Raw genomic sequence first — 18,898 nt, forward strand, 5'->3', positions numbered from 1 at the left:
CCTAGGCAGGATTCGAACCTGCGATCGTAGCGGTCGCGCGGTTCCAGACTGAAGCGCCTAGAACCGCTCGGCCACTCCGGTCCAGATTGTCCCGCGCCTCAACAGGTATACGCCTTTGATGCCTCAGAGTGGTTAGTAGGACACGTCGTCCTTAAACAGCCCTTTACGATCTATCCTAGGCGTCCTCGATAGGGTTCATGTCCGCAGAACATGCTGGCGACTTTAGTCGAGGGATGTCGTTGTCCTGAAGGAAGTCATTCACACGATGTGCACGATGGGAGGGCGTATTGTTGTCCATCAAGAATGCCTCGCCAATATGCTGTCGATATGGTTGCAATATCGGTCGGAGGATGGCATTCACGTATCGTATAATCGTTGCGGCGCCTTCCATTACCACCAGGGGCGTACGTCGGGCCCACATAACGCCACCCCAAAACAGCAGTGAACTTCCACCTTGCTGCACTCGCTGCACAGTGTGTCTAAGGCATTCAGTCTGACCGGGTTGCCTTCAAACGCGTCTCCGACCGTTGTCTGGTTGAGGGCATATGCGACACTCATCGGTGAAGAGAACGTGATGTCAGTTCTGAGAGGTCTTTTCGGCATTTTGTTGGGCCCATATTTACTGCGCTGCATGGTGTCGTGGCTGCAAAGATGGTCCTCACCATGTATGTCGGGGTTGAAGTTGCGCGCCATGCAGCCTATTACGCACAGTTTGAGTCGCAATACGGCGTCTTGTGGCTGCACAGAAAGCATTATTCAACACGGTGGCGTTGCTGTCAGAGTTCCTCCGAGCCATAATCCGCAGGTAGTGGTCATTCACTGCAGTAGTAGCTCTTGGGCGGCCCTGAGCGAGGCATGTCATCGGCAGTTCCCGTCTCTCTGTATCTCCTCCATGTCTGAACAACATCGCTTTGGTTCATTCCAAAATGCCTGGGCACTTCCCTTGTTGAGAGTCCTTCCTGGCACAAAGTAACAATTCGGACGCAATCGAACCGCGGTATTGACCATTTAGGCATCGTTGAACTACAGACAACACATCGTGTACTTCCTTCCTGGTGGAATGACTGGAACTGATCGGCCATCGGACCCCCCCCCCCCTCCCCCTTTCCGTCTAACAGGCGCTGCTTATGCATGGTTGTTTACATCTTTGGCGGGTGTTGTGACATCTCTGAACAGTCAACGTCTGTCTTCAGGAGTTCTGGGAACCGGAGTGATGCAAAACATCATTTGATGTTTGAGTGTAGCTATATGCTTCGCATATCGATCTTTTTACAGAGGCATGAATTTCATACTACTTTTTACCTGTCGTTATTTGCATGTTCTTTTTTGATCCGGGAGTGTAACAATCTCTACTTCCTCAGCATTTCCCGAATTGTCTCGTTAAACAACGGTGGATTATTGCCGTTCTTAATCCACCTACACGTCACGTACTTTGTCCAGTTGTGTATAGGCGCAGGCCGCTGAGGATTTAGTATTGTTATGAGTAAGATACGCATATTTCATTCATAGTGGTGGTTTCCATCGCTCATTAATATTAGTTTCAGTGAACTACCGAGCTCATCAACATCAAGATTATTTTTCCAGGTGTTTGGTGAACTAAATAAAAATTCACCTCTTCCCAAGTGAAAATCGACTGACAGCTCTCCGATAAGATTAAGGTTCCTATCCAAGACGGAGCAATAATCGTCATGTAAGAAGATTTTGCTTTTTTCCGACACAGGAAAAAATGGATTTAATAAATGAGAATGATAGATCGTAACTGAGTCATGTGTGATAAACACGTTCATAAATATGATGCTTAATATCAACAAGTGATGAAATATTGCAGCCAGGTTTTAAAGAAAAGGGGAAGTTTAGGGTTGTTACGCAGGTCCAGTAACGACAGCTTACAAAACTATCTACAATCGGCGAGTTTCCTGGAAAGAATCGACTGTGAGATTATTGAAAAAACTGCAGTGGATTTGATATGGAACGACAAGGGAAATCGACACAACCGATGAATCCGAAGGCTGTTAAATCACAAGTGTTCTACAAATTTGATCACACATTTTGGAAACTGACAAATTTAAAAACTTAAGTTAACAGTAATTGGACATAATTGATCGGAATACATTATGTTCTATACGGAACACATTCGCAATGAAATTGGTTCATATATAGCGACTGATAGTGGAAGCACGCTGTCAGTTTTACCTGGTTTGGACAGGTAACCCGTCTGTCCTGTGTCTGTCCTCTCTCTACTCGTTCCCCCTTCCTTCCCCCTGCTCTCTCTCTCTCTCTCTCTCTCTCTCTCTCTCTCTCTCTCCCCCCTCTCCCCGTCTGTCTGTCTGCTTGTCTGTATCTCTCTCCCTCTCTCACTCTCTCTCTCTGCCTTCAAGGATTTACCATATGGGAACGAAAATGCCTCGACGCCCTCTTCACGACACTACTGCTGCACCACTTTCGTTTTCCTTTTGTAGTTTCTTGTACTTTGTAGTTTAGTACTTTGTGATATGTCAGACTCTTACTGTCTATCGTTTTATTATTAATTTAACGTGTGAAACTGTTCGGTGATTGTAAAGACGAAACTGGTATTAAAAATGTGCAAATTATCTTTTCACTGTCCATTTGCACACTTTTCTAGTGTTTCATATTCAGATAGTGCAAATAATCTAGTTGACTGACTAGTACTTGCAGTGTACTTACAGTTATTTCTGTTTGAAACAGAACTTGGCATGATTTTGACTGCATACACTGTGCAGCCGCAAGAATTGATTCTGAAGATTGTTTGGCTTACACATTGAAATTAGACTAAAATAAATTCAAATAATACCACTGATCATGGTTTTTCCATGGCATTAAATGTTCTTTCGTCCAGTTAACTGACAGAGAAAAATAGGCCAGGCGCACTGAAAGTTACGCGCAAATGTAATAAATAATCCATCCTGATAATCGAGAATTACAACGATTTTGGCCTGTTTCCGATACATACTGGCAAGATATCGGTCCCGGGAATTCCGACAAGCTATCACAATTTTTGCAGTAGTGCCTCGGATTAGCCCAGACACACATAAAGGAGAGCAGGGCACTTCAGTTTATTGATGTAGATATAGAAGATTTTATAAAATATTTTTATTTACTTAGTAAAACATGACTACTGCTTACATTATATGTTCACATTCAGGAATTTTCGTCTGTCATGCTCTTGACGGATGGCAAAAGCCATGTATGTTCGAATAGCAAAAAGATTTTTCATGTGATATAATTACAGTTTAACAATTTTTAAATTTTTTCTTTACTTGTATTGTGAATTCTTGATTCTTCCCAATTTCATGATACTACGTCAAAGGGAGGTACCCAATAGGTTATGATGAGTGAGTTTGCGAGTCTCAGAATATGTGACATAAATGATCGCATGTCGTGCCTGCATTGACTTACGACCTTAAAAATTTTGCACTGTGAACCCTTCACGGCTGATAGATGTTGTCTGGTAGCTTGACAAGCTATTCGCTCGACTGTCGCAAGGAATTCAAGCAGAGTTGCATGAACTATCATAAAATAGGGACTCGCTAAATTTTCAGCATACGAACGTTCTGTCGCGTTCACGTTTAATTCTTCGCATATTGTCCCCACTCTAACACAAAGTCTTTTGGTCTTGGTAGTGGTGCATCAAAGTATTTATAGTTTACCGAAGGATCTAAAAGGTTTCATACAGTAAAATCTCTAGAACTTCGTAACTAGTCATGAAATAGTTTCCAACAGCAGCTCATAAAACATGAACATTTTCAAACGAAACTAAAAGAATCTGATAATGGAAGAAATATTTCCACCAAAGAACTACATATAAACATGAACAAGGAAAAATATGCGTCACACAAACGCTTTTCTACTAACGAAACGTTTCGCAAATATATTATGAAGCAATCCTCTTTACATGAAGGTAATTCAAATTTGAGATCCGCTTAACAGAACACATTGTGTGTCAATTAGTATTCTGGACACGCCACTTGCGCGAAACAAGATTACCACTCTCATTCAACAGAAGCACTAATTTCGGTGCCATTGTTCCCCGCAGTCGGCTTTTCCAGTTTAACAACAATGGATTTAAGCACGTTGAAATACGTGCAATGTAGACAGAAGCTAATGCGCACTTGTGACGGCGGAAGCAGGTAGCCATTCAAAAATTTATCCTGTTTCGCTTGGGAAACGTTGGTAATTAATCATAGCAGGCGTTATCGTAGAACCCAAAATTTGCGCTCTCGTGCGGAACAAGGCGGGCTGTGATTCGGCACGCCTCAAATGCCTACGCAACGGGAACGCGTGGCAACGAAATTGAAGAAGAGATATGAAAGTCTTTAACTTCTTATTATTTATAAAAAAAATGTCAAAAGAAAATTTTGATAATTGGTGGGAAAATGCTCATACGTAGACTGTCGTGAGCAGCACATTTGTACCTTACAATTTCCGTCGGTACAATGCTGCTTCATTGGTAAACAAGTCAATGAAGAGGAATAACTAATTTTCATTTATGTGACGCGATTGATGTTGGAACACCTGTGTACGTGGCCTGAATGCGTGTCGCCAATTGCCAGGTGTTGATTCAGTATCGAGTACACGGTAAAATAATTAAGATCAGATATGTTGTTTCCAGTGTATGTGAATTTACTTTGAATCATAAGAGCAAATGTTGGTACTTACTATCATACAGCCCAGGAAAGAAATGTTGTTCTAGTTTTATCGTTCTTGTAAAGACGAAGCTGACATAGTAACCTCTCTGGAACATATTTTTTGTGCCGCAGTAGATCATATTTTCAGCATTGGCAATGATTTAAGCAGGTACATTAGTCTTAATTTTAGCATCGAAGTTTCAAAGTAAACATGCAGGGTGGAATAGAACACCGTCAGCAAATTTAGGAGCTTTTCAGCCACATTTTCTGGGTGTTTTGGTATGAGTAGCAGAGTTGCATCGCTTAAATTGCCGACCCCGTACACCTGGGTCATATCTGATTATTTTCCTGGACACACAAAATCTGTCGACAGCGTGTTGGCCACTTTTCAGCTCGACATCTAATAAAGGGCCTAACACATTCTTCACAATAGCTTCAGCCTTCGTGCAGTTGCATTCTTTTTCATGCTTATTTGACTCTGGATACATTTCCCACTTAAGGGAAAGTCTGCACTCCTAAGACTTGAATGACATGTTAAAAAACTGTGGTAAACCAATGTACCTTTGGCTGCTCGAATGAGCCATCTCTAGACTTTTCAAAGAATGTAGTGATCTCTGAACCAGTAACCGGGCGTTTTGAACAATTTTTGTGCTTTTCTCTTGTTTAAATGTCATTTATGACAGACCCACCGTTATCTGCAATCGCAATGTTGATTGGAAAAATAGTGCAGATCGCTTTAGAATCGTGAATTACTCTTTTTAGCAATGGATATTTCTTTCGCAATCGTTACCAAATATGCGCTTACGTTTCGTCATTGTGCATCAGGAAACAAGAAATACGCAGTTGTTATTGGAGTTCTAGGACGCTAAACAGAGCAATTATTATCACGCGTAGAGTTAAAAGAGATAGACAAGAGAGAGAAATATATTATGATGAGTTAAAGAATCTTAACAAATACGGATGATACAAATTTATGTACGTCGATGTAGTGCTGTATCGAGATGTTACGTTTGCAGCAGGGGCGCGTGAAGTGACAAACGCACTTGTACAATTCATAGAGTACAAATATCTGTGGTGTGGGTATTCAGATACGCAGAACGAGAATTCTGTCCGCAGCATCTCCTACAGCTCAAGTCACGTGCTTTCGAGACGGCACATTTTAGCCCGTATAGCGCTTAGTGTAATTTGAGTGTCATTACTTCGCTGCTACAGACAGGTCTCATTCAGAAGTAGCGTCAAACTTTGTATATGCAATTTTAAGATATCTTAACAGTTGGATAGCAGTAACAGGAGTTGGGTTAAAGATGTGAAAATCAATGGTATCGTGCGTTTTCAACACAATATCATAGCTCATATTCCACTTAGTTTACGTTTTTTCGGTAACAGAGTAGAAAGTGACATCCAACAAAATTTTTTTTTTATTTTCTATTGCAGTTATTCATATTGTCGAACTTCTGCTCTGATGAAACACAATGATACAGTATAAAGCGTCGAAGTGTCACGAGAAAACAACGCACTTGGAACTTTGAAATTGTTGCAGTAAATTTGGTATGTGATTTGCTCCACGTGCTTGTCTATTATTACTTACGGTTTTTCTTTAGTTACCCTTCCGTTTTTTATTGACTAGTAAAATATCTCTTTTCTGCCATTTCATCAGTAAAATAAACCAAATACTACGCACAAAAAAAGTAATAAGTACCAGAAAAACGCTCGAATATTGGAGTAACAAAAGAAGTGACAGCCAACAATATTTTTTTTAGGTTCTTATTGCATTGATTCATACTTTAGTATCCGTCTTAATTGATTACGCTATAGCGACACTGTATGGGGAACTGTCCCTTACGCAAATACATAGATACACGCAAGAGTTTGACCTACATAAATTGGAGAAAATTTATCAGACTCTCACGTGCAAATTGTATCTGGATATGGAAATACCACCAGTATGTATACACGGACTCGCGGTTTACTCAAACACCAGCGATTGCCTCGTAAACAATGGCATAAAATCGCAGAAATCACCTCTACAATAAAAGATTTTGTAATACCGTGTCTCTATATTTTTTAACAAACAAAGTGCATCGTATCAATATGATATTTACAATTATGCAAGTGTTGTATACTCCTATGAAACGTAACTGATTATGCTTTCACATACTTCTCTTTACATGCGTAACAACGACAATACTGTACCGTAGCTGTTACTGAAACTCTAACGTGCTGACGTGATGTAAAACAAGACGAATACGTGCAATACTGAAGTTACGCTGTTGCTGCAAATTGTACACATGCAGCATCGTTTCAGAATCATATGACTAGCTCGGTTTAGCCGGCCGCGGTGGTCTAGCGGTTCTAGGCGCGCAGTCGGGAACCGCGCGACTGCTACGGTCGCAGGTTCGAATCCTGCCCCGGGCATGGATGTGTGTGATGTCCTTAGGTTAGTTAGGTTTAAGTAGTTCTAAGTTCTAGGGGACTGATGACCACAGATGTTAAGTCCCATAGTGCTCAGAGCCATTTTGACTAGCTCGGTTTGATGATGAGAACATGCGCAGTAGTCTATGCTCGCTCCATATATATACTGGGTGATCAGAAGTCAGTATAAATTTGAAAACTGGATAAATCACGGAATAATGTAGATAGAGAGGTACGAATTGACACACTTGCTTGGAATGACATAGGGTTTTAATAGAACCAAAAAAATACAAAAGTTCAAAAAATTTCCGACAGATGGCGCTTCATCTGATCAGAATAGCAATAATTAGCAGAACAAAATAAGACAAAGCAAAGATGATGTTCTTTACAGGAAATGCTCGATATGTCCACCATCATTTCTCAACAAAAGCTGTAGTAGAGGAATAATGTTGTGAGCAGCATTGTAAAGCATGTCCGGAGTTATGGTGAGGCACTGGCGTCGGATGTTGTCTTTCAGCATCCCTAGAGATGTCGGTCGATCACGATACACTTGCAACTTCAGGTAATCCCAAAGCAAATAATCACGCGAACGGAGGTCTGGGGACTTGGGACGCCAAGCATGACGGAAGTGGCGGCTGCGCACACGGTCATCACCAAACGACGCTCGCAAGAGATCTTTCACGCGTCTAGCAATATGGGGTAGAGCGCTATCCTGCATAAACATCGTACGTTCCAGCAGGAGTTTATCAGCCAGGCTGGGGATGATGCGATTCTGTAACAAATCGGCGTACCTCTCACCCGTCACGGTAGCAGTTTTGCTGTCCATCGCCATCTGTCGGACATTTTGTGAACATTTTTTTTTTTTGGTCATTCCAAGCATGTGTGTCAATTTTTACATCTCTATCCACTTTATTCCGTGGTTTATTAAGTTTTCAGATTTATACTGACTTTTTGATCACCCGGTATATACTCCACGGGGTAAAACTGTCTGGTTGACAGAGTGGCAGTGCAGAACCTACGATAATCGATTGTCGGCGCCTCATCATTGTTGTCAATAAAGAAGTATGGAAATCATGTATTTTCCAAACTGTGTTGCGTGGAACAACGCGGTATCGTGAAAAGTGAATAATTGCTCCGCGAAAAATTATTAACATCATCGCTGTTCCTTTTTTGACATTATGACGTACTAATTATTTTCAAAAAATTTCATTTTGATTTTTGTGTCATTGGTCATGATTCAGAACTGAAGTAATCACTGACTAAAACAAATTTCGCTAATTTGTTTTAACTATCTAAGTAAGCAATGTGTTCTATCAAAGTACCAGGATTTTCAGTGTTCCTTGAGAGGAAAAGCTTGGTGTATAGGACAGAATGAAAGCTTGTTTACCGGTGGTTTTTTAAATAAAAGACGAACTAAACTAACTACGCGTCAGTCGTCATTTAGTGAATTTTAACTAAGATCTATTAAAATGCATTTATTTCCAGACAGTCACATTGCTCCAGACAGAAAGCAAGTTCAATCTTACGCCGGACAGTTCTATAAAAAGATCCCCAAGGTGCCCGTGGACACATCAAAACTAAGACAAACCAGGAAAACCGGAAAATGTGGCAGCCCTACGTGTAAGGATACGTAACCATTCTGACTGAGTAATTTCATTTCGTTTGACACGTTACCGTATTTATTAAATGTAACCTATGCGTCTTGTTTAGGAACAAACTTTTTCCAATAGTTCACGGTAGTACCTGTTGCCAACAGTAACGCTCATATTACATTTGCCCTCCAGCTTGAACTCCACACGGTACTCTATCGGATATCGTTTTTCGCTAACGTTAATAGTACTTTAACAGTGATACACAGCAGTACGCTTAGTTTTAGAGACTAAGGTTTGGCTACTCTTACTTGAGTTCACTGAATACAACGGAAGAGCGGTCCATCGAAGCTATGTTGAGCTGTTCCCGTAGTGACCAGAACCACATCACAGTAATTTTGCACCTGTGTATGGACGCCAAAAGGAAACCACATCCTTCCGTGACAGAATGGTTGCATATTAAAGATTTTTCATAATTTTGAAACTACTTTGAGGCTTATCTGGCACTTGCATGGGTGACTGCTCGACTCTGCCAGTTGCTGTTAGTTGCGGTGTGCAGTCAGTTCTTGTGAGAACAGTTGAGGAGTAACTAGATTGAGAAGTAGCTTCTCTGGTCACGAAAGCTGACAACGGCTGCCAGAGTGATGTGCTGACTACCCATCTATATCCACATTCAGTGTCGCCTATCGGTTGAGGACGACACGGCGGTCGGTTTTTGTAGTTGGGACTTCGGAGGTCTCGTCGGACTTAGAGAAAGGATTTTGACAGAAATGTAAGTAGGGGAAGGCGGGGCAAGATGAGGAAGCTAATTTTAAACCCCTACAAAAGGGACAAAAACAAACAAATTCAAGTAGGTTTGATTGTCATTTGTTTATTTACCACTGAATTACAATAGCATGCAGAGAAACCTACAAACTTGTTACATTTAGTTAGAAACATCTCGATTTGAAACATAAACTACCAATTCCCCATCTTGCCCCATATGCGGGGTAAGATGGGGAACTAGCATGAATTCATCTATAAAGCTTAAATAAGGACTGGAATAACGAAATCATGTGAAGATAAGGTTTCGAAACATGGCTCTGCGAATTGTAGAATCAGGTATTACGTTTTATTTAGGCCTCTTACTTTCACATACTACACAAGTGTGGACAGCCTCGTCATCACCACTTTCTGTCCCTGCACAAGTGTCGTGGGCACCCCGACGCTGAAACACATATTTCTGTGGCACGTTGAACTGTCGAGCAGCCCCGAAAGAACCCATATGACCTTCCATAACAGCATTTACAGCGCCTTCCATTGACTCCAGTGACCAGTCTTGTCTAGACGTCACCGATACTTGCAAACCATCTGAAATAAAACACGTGGAACGTACTATTGAGTCAGATCATTCCTGGTAATCTATATTATACAGCAAATACTCTATTTCCAATAGTCAGTCGTTAAAGCATGGCTAGAATACTGACTTTGCACGTTTTGTGTATTTTTATTCACCATATAGCCTAAGGCATACTTTGTAATTAATTAGGAAAGTGTTGGAATAACGAATACCATTCTATTTACAATTGTATTCAACGTATAATGTAGGTGTTCAAAACCTGCAGCGAGGTAAATACATGAGACGATAAGAACGTAATGGTTGCCCCCTACCATTCTGTCAGGTTATATTACGCCTACATGAAATGTAGTGAACATTGACTACTGACACAGCAGTTTACTGTTAATAAGACGTACTATTCAGTGCTATATATACAGTCTGTACAAATGTTCACGAAAAACATGTTTTAGCAACTCGAATGGTGTAACATATTGCAATTGAGTATAGCAATTGTACGTCCCTTGAAAAGCTCACAGAAACGACTGCGAAACTAAGGTTCAGCAATGTCAACACTCTGGGACCTGTGTATTTATGATGTTGACGCAGCTATCCACAGATGGCAGTATAACTGTTGCTTATAGCCCTTCCCCGTCTTACCCCACCTCCCGGTCTTGCCTCGCCTTCCCCTACTTCGGGCGGCAAACCGAATGCAGTAGAACCTCGCTAATCCGTCCCTTTCGGAATTTTTATTTTCACTTAAAATCACAATACAATACGGTGCAACTTTAATCTTCAACTGGAAATAACACCTGAAATAATGGCTCTAAGCACCATGGGACTTACCATCTGAGGTCATCACTCCCCTAGACTAAGAACTACTTAAATTTAACTAGCCTAACGACATCACACAAACATCCATGCCCGAGGCAGGATTTGAACCTGCGACCGCAGCAGTAGCCAGGTTCCGGAATGAAGCGCCTAGAACCGCTCGGCCACAGCGGCTGGCAACGCCTGAAATATTTTTACATGTTCAAACAGCAACAAAACGAAAAGGAAACGTCACTACACTAAAAAACTTATACAAAATTGTGATGTACAGTAATACCTGCACTACAAAACACGTCTGTATCTTATGGTGCTGTACTGTTAGTGTGAATGACAGTTTGAGAACTGTACACGCCTTAGTAACGTACTGACAGACAACCTACTCACATTGTGCAGCTAAGGTTCTTGTAGGGAGAATTTTGTAATTTAAGTCAGACTGATGAAAGTTATACACTTTATCAGGGAACAGCTGAAGTTCCTTATCTAAGTTTCCAAATTTCTGAACAAATTCATTGGCAGCTGTTTCGCCAACAGACAGCTACTCGCTGGAAATACGTATAGAATGCCATGCTGTCTTTTCCACCGAAACAGCCAGCTTTCACTGACTGTAAATTGTTCATTTTCATTTTCTTCATGTAATTTTTTTTGGTAATATCAGTGCCTTTGCTTTTACTATTGATCCATATGACGGAGTTCTTTTTCTTCTCTGCTGCTCAAACCACACCCACAAAGCATTGTCTGAAGCTTCGCCTTTAGGGTTCTTCTTGTATATTTTCAGTTCTTTCTTATCATGAGTCCTCATTGTGTGACTTTCAGGAGGTATATTTCTTCAGTGTTTAACAGCTGTTGCGCCAACCCTTACCTCACTTGCAATGTTTGGAAGAGATTCGCCTTCGTCTAACCTTACAGCCACTTCAGTGACAGCGTGACATGATTACGTTTAGATGACGCTGTAAGTTAGTTCTACACGCTTTATTATGCAAGAAGAACACTGCCAGGATTTTATAAAACGTATGTGTGTGCAGGATAACACTTATTGTTCGAGTTAGGAACAAGGGGTTTGTTTTCTGAATTAGTGGAGTGAATTGAAACAGTAGTCATCTGTGTTTCTCCGGAAGAAGACAAGAATCTGATGTAGATGAAGAACCCCGTGTCACTATTCATAACGCTGAAGAAATGCTGCATTTAAAATATACATAAAAAGTAACACGTCTTTTAGATTTCACGAAAGTAAAATTTGTTGTTTGGAAGGCAATAGATAAGTCGTTGTTTTTTTTAACAGAAACAACGCCGATTAAACACATTTATTTTATCAAACGAGGTGTCATTTTTTATTATTGAGATGATGTTCTAAAGCTCTTCAGTACGTTTGGGGGTACTACTTGTAGATTAAAAGACATTATTATTAACATAATGTCAGTGATCCAATTAATTAAAGGCAAAACCAAGCTCATTAATTTAATGTTTGCAATAAAGTAACTAGAGACACAATTTTTATTTGTAAAGCAGTGATCTGTAGCCGTTACTACGTGGTCAAGTGACTCCTGACCAAGCATCACGAGACTGAATGCAAGCCGGTAGACAGCAGCGCATGGCGGCCTGTACGGTAGCCCATCCAAGTGCAACCACAACTTTTTTCTGTAACAGTCTGGTATCTTCAATTTCTTTTCTTTTATTATTTAGTTGACTGCATAACAAGCTAACGCCAAGCAGTCCACACTGATTTTCTTTGAAATGGTGTATATGAAATGGCAGAGAGCAGGGACTTTCGGTATTTCAATTGTCTTCTACAAACAGCGAGAAAACGATGGTGCATTCACAGTATGGAAAACATATCTCTAAGGCACATACTCACAAAACAGATAGCAGACATTCAGTACCGTCTCTTCAAGAGTGATTAAACATGGAGTAATACCTCCCGATAGTATTTTATATGGTGATGGTCAGAATAATTGTTATTTAGTATAATCTTAGAGGGAATTATACAGATTATTTTCTCTGAGATCTCCTACTACTCTTTTGTTGCGGAACGTTAGGTATGAAGAAACAAGGAAATGTTATTTCAACAATTATCAGTCAGCTTTGATTCTGAACAGACCTATCGTCACGTTATTATATCAGCAATTTTGGACGAAAGAATTTTACAGTGACTGCACGAACTGTGACAGGCGATAATAATAAATTGTATTGTCATTGGGAATTAAGCCAATAATGGTGAACCGTTTTGGTTTGACACTGGCTTTTTCATTTCTTTAATTAAAGTGCAAGTTTTCTATATCAAAATTAATATAACGTGTAGAAACTGGAATTTTTGCTGCTTCGTGACTATGCTTTATAGGACCTGCTACTTCGGACCATTATTTGGGAATTGTTTTCAAACAAAAGATTCAAACAAAAATTCAATATATACCACAGCTGAGCATTAACTTGTAATAATACCGGGCATTGCACAGAGAATGACATTTTTCCAGTAATTGGTTACGTTAATATCTGCTCTTAATTTCAGAAATAAAAAATATCACTTAAAAAGACATTCAGTTTAAATATGAAGCACATTTTCAAGGGTATAAATACGTTCTATGAAAATGGTATCTAGCAGGCAAAATATACGAAAAAAGTAATGGCAGCTTCATTCTTAAACTTTGTTTTCGTCTGTTAAGCCACATTTCTTAATATTTTATAATTGGAAGCTGTAGCATATGTTCATTAGATACTGCGTACGAAAGATAGAACCCCTGAAGTAGAATTCTTGTTCAGTGGCCATGAGAACAGTATTCAGCGTGTCTTTTTCAGTCTTGGAACGTCGTTTCCATCTCGGAGACCAGCTATGAATTTGCTGGGAACGAGACCGTTTCGAGTTTATCTAGACAAGCATACGTTCTGCATTTCATAACGCCCCGCCACCGCATGAGGAGCTGCTCCATGGCTTCTGGGGTCCGGAAAGTGTGTCAGTCGGCTACACTACGTGAGGTGAGCCCGTTTTTACGGCCCGCTTTTAGAGAGCACGTCTGCCGCCTTTACGACCTCAGGGACAGCCCTTGTTGCGTCTGCTCCCCCAAGTCGTTCCGATTTGCACGGCTCCATTGTGCGCCTTACGTAGTGGACACGTAAACGTGGTTGCACTCCGATATTCATTGAATGCCAAGTACCGGATGAAAAGCGAACTAACCAACTTAAAATCGCGGTTAACTGGTGGAGACAGCGAAGGTGGTGCATAGAACAATAGCGAACAACTTATTCACTGTTTAAAAAATCTGCCCACTATGTGTTTTCTCTTGAAGCTCTTTACCCAAGCGTACAATTTTTTTATGTCTGCAGGTAAGTACTTCAGCCTAGATCAATTTGAATCTGCGTACTGAATTCACATATTAGTCTCACCTTACAATCTCCCTCTCCCCACCCTCTCTCCCCACAAGAACTTTTATTCGTAACCAATTTAGGATACTCCTCGACATCTCACGATGTTTGTGATTATCCTATCGCTTTTTTTTGGCGCAATTATGCCATAAACCTTTTTTCCCCAAATAGATTCCGTACCTCTACATTAGTTGCTATTTTCTTCAGCTTCCTCCTGTAGTACTACAATTCAGTAGTTTCCTTACTCTTGCGTACTACTAATCATCCGCATTTCACTCACGTTTACCTTTAAGGCTATACTCCAGTGAAGCACTTTCAGAAAATAGTAATTTTCAAAGTTATCGTATAGGGTACAATATCTCACTTTTTTCCTAGGCATTCGCTCTCTCTCTCTCTCTCTCTCTCTCTCTCTCTCTCTCGGAAGGCCTCGGAAGGTTCAACGCTACCGACCGACCACCGTGTCATCCTCAACCGATATGCATCACTGGATATCGATATGGAGTGCTAGTTGTCAGAGCACTGCTCTCCTGGCCGTTGTCTGTTTTCGTAGCCGCCACTTCTCAGACAATAGGCCCTACACGGGCTGAGTGAGTGCACCCTGTTTGCCAAGATCCAGACGGTCACTACTCAAGTGCTAGCCCAGCCCGACAGCCCTTCACTTCAGTGATGTGACAGGAACCTGTGCTACCAACGCGGCAAAATGGTTGGCACTTCTTCAACTATTGCTAGTCTTCAGCCATCAGCACCTGTTGTGCCCAAAAACAAAACTCGTCTCCCGGTTTCAAAGTGACATTTGGAAGAATGGGGAGAGATACAGGAGGAAGAAAGACTATAAAAGATTCTCGAGAATAGTGCATGGCTAACTCAGTTGGTAAGAACACTGTCCGAAAGGAAGGCTCCACTTGAAGTCTCGGTGGTGCTCGCAGTTTTCATGTTCCATCCCGTTTCAAAACAGTACTCCCTCCTGTAATTCAGATGTGTTACTGCATCCAGCCTATACTTCGGTAGAGGAAGAGAAGGGTTTAGGCTGCATAATAAAGCAGATAAGCAGTCATTTGTCTTGGTCCCGTGCGCATATCTAATATTACAGGAAAGCAGTAGTATACTTTCTACACTGGTCTGCGGTATAAATATCTTTGGTCTTGTTTTTGTTTGGTACCGTATGATGTTTATGATGAGCAGTACCGTTAATTGACATTAGTATTAAGGATTCATAAAATCATCACGACTGGTTTAGTTCGTTAGAACATCAGCAGGTTTGTGAGATCTGTTACGTTAGGTTTTGCCTCTAACGTTGCATAAGACAACTACAAACAAAGTGGTCTAAGAGACACACATAAAACGTAACTGCTTTATTTTTACGTCATATTCCAGGTAACAAAGTTATGAATACTTCTGAAATACTGGCATGTAACTACGGATTTCATAATAAGAAACTATGTTGTCGACAACTAAGTAAAGCATATGACAAAAATTTAACTTAAAATCCTTTCAGAATAATACTGAACCAAATTTCGAGCCAGAATTTTACGTTAATTTGGTCAGTATTCTTATATTCACCGTCATACGCCTTCCCAACATTTGACATTTGACACTCACTAAAAAATAAGAAAAACTTATTAGAATACAGCTGAAAGGAAGAGTTGATGAAGGACAAGTTTTCCATGTTGTCTGAGGATTTTCCATTCTTACTCTGTGCTGAGGCAAAGTAGCTGTTAACAGCTGGCACTGATATACGTCAGAACTCTACTGGACTGATATATCGCTTGTTACTCATAACTGATTTAAAGTCATCACTACCTGAGCTCTATTCCCATCATTTAATGAATTAGTTAATGCTTATATTTAATAGCGCCAATGATTACCAGGAGAAAGCCATCTACTTGTATATTACGGTATGTTACCGGAGTGTCAGTGTTTTCCATAACTAAAATGCAATGTTACTTCACGCATGGCCGAAGGAACAGGCATTGTTTAAAGTACAGGAAATGTGTTCGTAGATGCTAATATGAAAAGCCATCAGCTGTATAAAGTAATGACGACGATGACAAATCGTGCTAGACTCGGACTCCAACCAGGATTTCCCGCTCTTTCCGAGCAGTCGCCTTACCCTTAGGCTATCGGAGACACCTCATGACTAGACCCAAACTTACATATGCCATCAACCTTGTGCCTATAGCCCGCACTCGTACATCCTTATGTATATTCTCGTGCATTGGAGACATTTTCAGCGTAAGTCCCTTGCTAGTGTAGGCGGGTAAATACGATTTGGCAGTGCGTGTATTGTTATTCAGCACAATGCAATGTTCCTTTGCATCTGCGTGTGTGTCTGAAGTAACACCCACTGCGGCGGCTACAGCCGTTATGAAATGTATGAAATGTGTTCGAGACCGCTACGGTCGCAGGTTCGAATCCTGCCTCGGGCATGGATGTGTGTGATGTCCTTAGGTTAGTTAGGTTTAACTAGTTCTAAGTTCTTGGGGACTAATGACCTCAGAAGTTGAGTCCCATAGTGCTCAGAGCCATTTGAACCATTTTTGAAATGTGTTCGCAGTTGTTAATACGAACAACTATCAGCTATATAATGGAACGACGACACTGGAAATTTGTGCCGGACCAGGACTCGAACCCGGATTTCTACATCTACGTGATTACTCTGCAATTTACAATGAAGTGCTTGGCAGAGGGTTCAGTGAACCGATTATCGCGAGTAGTTGCCTCACAATTGTTTTCTTACACTACTCCTTTTTGTTTCAGCTGTCACAGTCCTGTATATACTCATATTTTAGAAAGAAAGAAACAAAAATTAAACACCTGGAGACGTTATACACAGTATATGATCGTTTACTTTTTTACTTGGTTAGCAGATGGAGACAACAGCAAAGCACATAAAAAGAAAAAGGTAAGGCTGCAGATGCCAAGCCATCCGTCAGTAAACATGTGTAAGGAAAAATATTTTGATGAAGAGAAAAACTAAGTTAAATGAATTAGGAAAACTTGCTGAGCCAAGCTCCACATCGTCTCGCCGCCATAACAACGTCCGTTTTATTGTTGGAAGGGGCACGGGCGGGTCGTCCTATCGCTTGGCGCCTGTCGTCGAGTTTCCAGTTCCTGGGCTGGTTGGTGAGAATACACCGTAAACAGCTCGCGAAAGGGCCCAACAATGTCGATGTTGGCGCAGGGAGAGGTATTGGAGACGTGTCCAGAAGTCCGCCGGATCGACGATGTCGCTCCGGAAGAGGTAGTTGACAGCCACGCTCCTGATCCATGCAATGGTGTGCTACTTATATGATGACAAGTAGGTCGCGACGGGATAAATCAGCATGGCGTGAGCGATGTGATGTGGGGGTACTCGGAGGTACAAAGTCACGGTCTTCTGTACAAGGCTCCAGACAGCTGTTGCTGCACCACAGTCCAAACGTTATCCGTATCTTCGACGTTGCACTTCAGACACAGTGGTGAGGCCCCCAGGGCGACATAGAGCAGTTTCTTAGTATAATTGCCGCTGACAAGAAGCTACCACGTCGCGGTGGTGTCAGTGGCGTAGTATCGTTGACGAATCTTTTTCCAAACTGTAAGTCATGAAACCTGGAGGTTAAGTGCTTCAAAGGGGTTTCGGAGTGGTAGCGTTGAAATAGATGGTAGATGTTGCGGATGGTCTTCTTCCCGATACTGGGGATCTCGATGCATATGCAGCTGTATTCCAGGAAGAACCGGCCGTTGGTCGTACCTTCAGAGCTGGGAGTATTTGTTCAATACAGGAGACGTGTTACAAACTAGCAAGCAAGTGCTGACAGGTCCTCAAGTATGTATTTTAGGTCCTAAGGTCTTAAACATGATTTCGTGGTCAGTGACCGTTTATAAATCAACGTTAAAGCAATTACAGCCCTAGCTCACAAAATTTAAGTCTTTTTAATAGGTTTCAAAACATCTACGAGTGCCTTCATCAGAAATTAAATACTGACATTGGCATGTCACGTATAAAATAACATTAAGCGAAAAAGCTTTAGTCACAATCCACGCATTCTGCTTTAAAAATTGTGACTAAAGCTTTTTGATTTTATATTTATTTTATATTTGACAAGCCAATTTGAATATTTAATTTCTGATGAAGGCACTCATAGAAGTGTTGAAACTTGGTCAAAAGTCTTACATTTTGTGACCGACGGCAGTAACTGCTTTAACTTTAACTTTCGTTTTGGATACGATTTATACCACCAATGTTTTCCTAGTTGTGGTGTCCACTAACATCTCTGAAAGTTGGCTACCCTACCATCGTATCAATAACAGCACCAGTGTATGTATCCACTGTCACAGATATCAGAATTGTTTTCGCTTGTGGCGTTCGACCCTCTCGGTTCCGGAACAGGGACACGTACCTCTGATTCATGCATTTATTCTTCTCCATCAGCCTCAGAAGTTTGTAACTTCATCACGGCATCAACCTGTTTATGCATATATGAGGGCTGTTCGGAAAGTAAGGAATGATAGGTCGCGAAATGGAAACCATTGTGAAAATCAAAACTGTTTGATTTGCAACATTTAGCTTCAAGTTTCAGCTACTTATCTCCATAGTCACCGATCCGACTTAGACGTTTGTCGTAGCGTTGTACCATCTTTCCAATACCCTCGTTATAGAAGGCAGCCGCCAGTGCTTTCCGACAATTTTCTACGCTGGCCTACAGCTCGTTGTCTTTGCCAAAATGTTGCATTCATAGCCAGCGGTTCATGTGAGCAGAGATGAAACTGAA

Source organism: Schistocerca cancellata, chromosome 8, assembly GCF_023864275.1.
Source record: "Schistocerca cancellata isolate TAMUIC-IGC-003103 chromosome 8, iqSchCanc2.1, whole genome shotgun sequence".
NCBI lineage: Eukaryota > Metazoa > Arthropoda > Insecta > Orthoptera > Acrididae > Schistocerca > Schistocerca cancellata.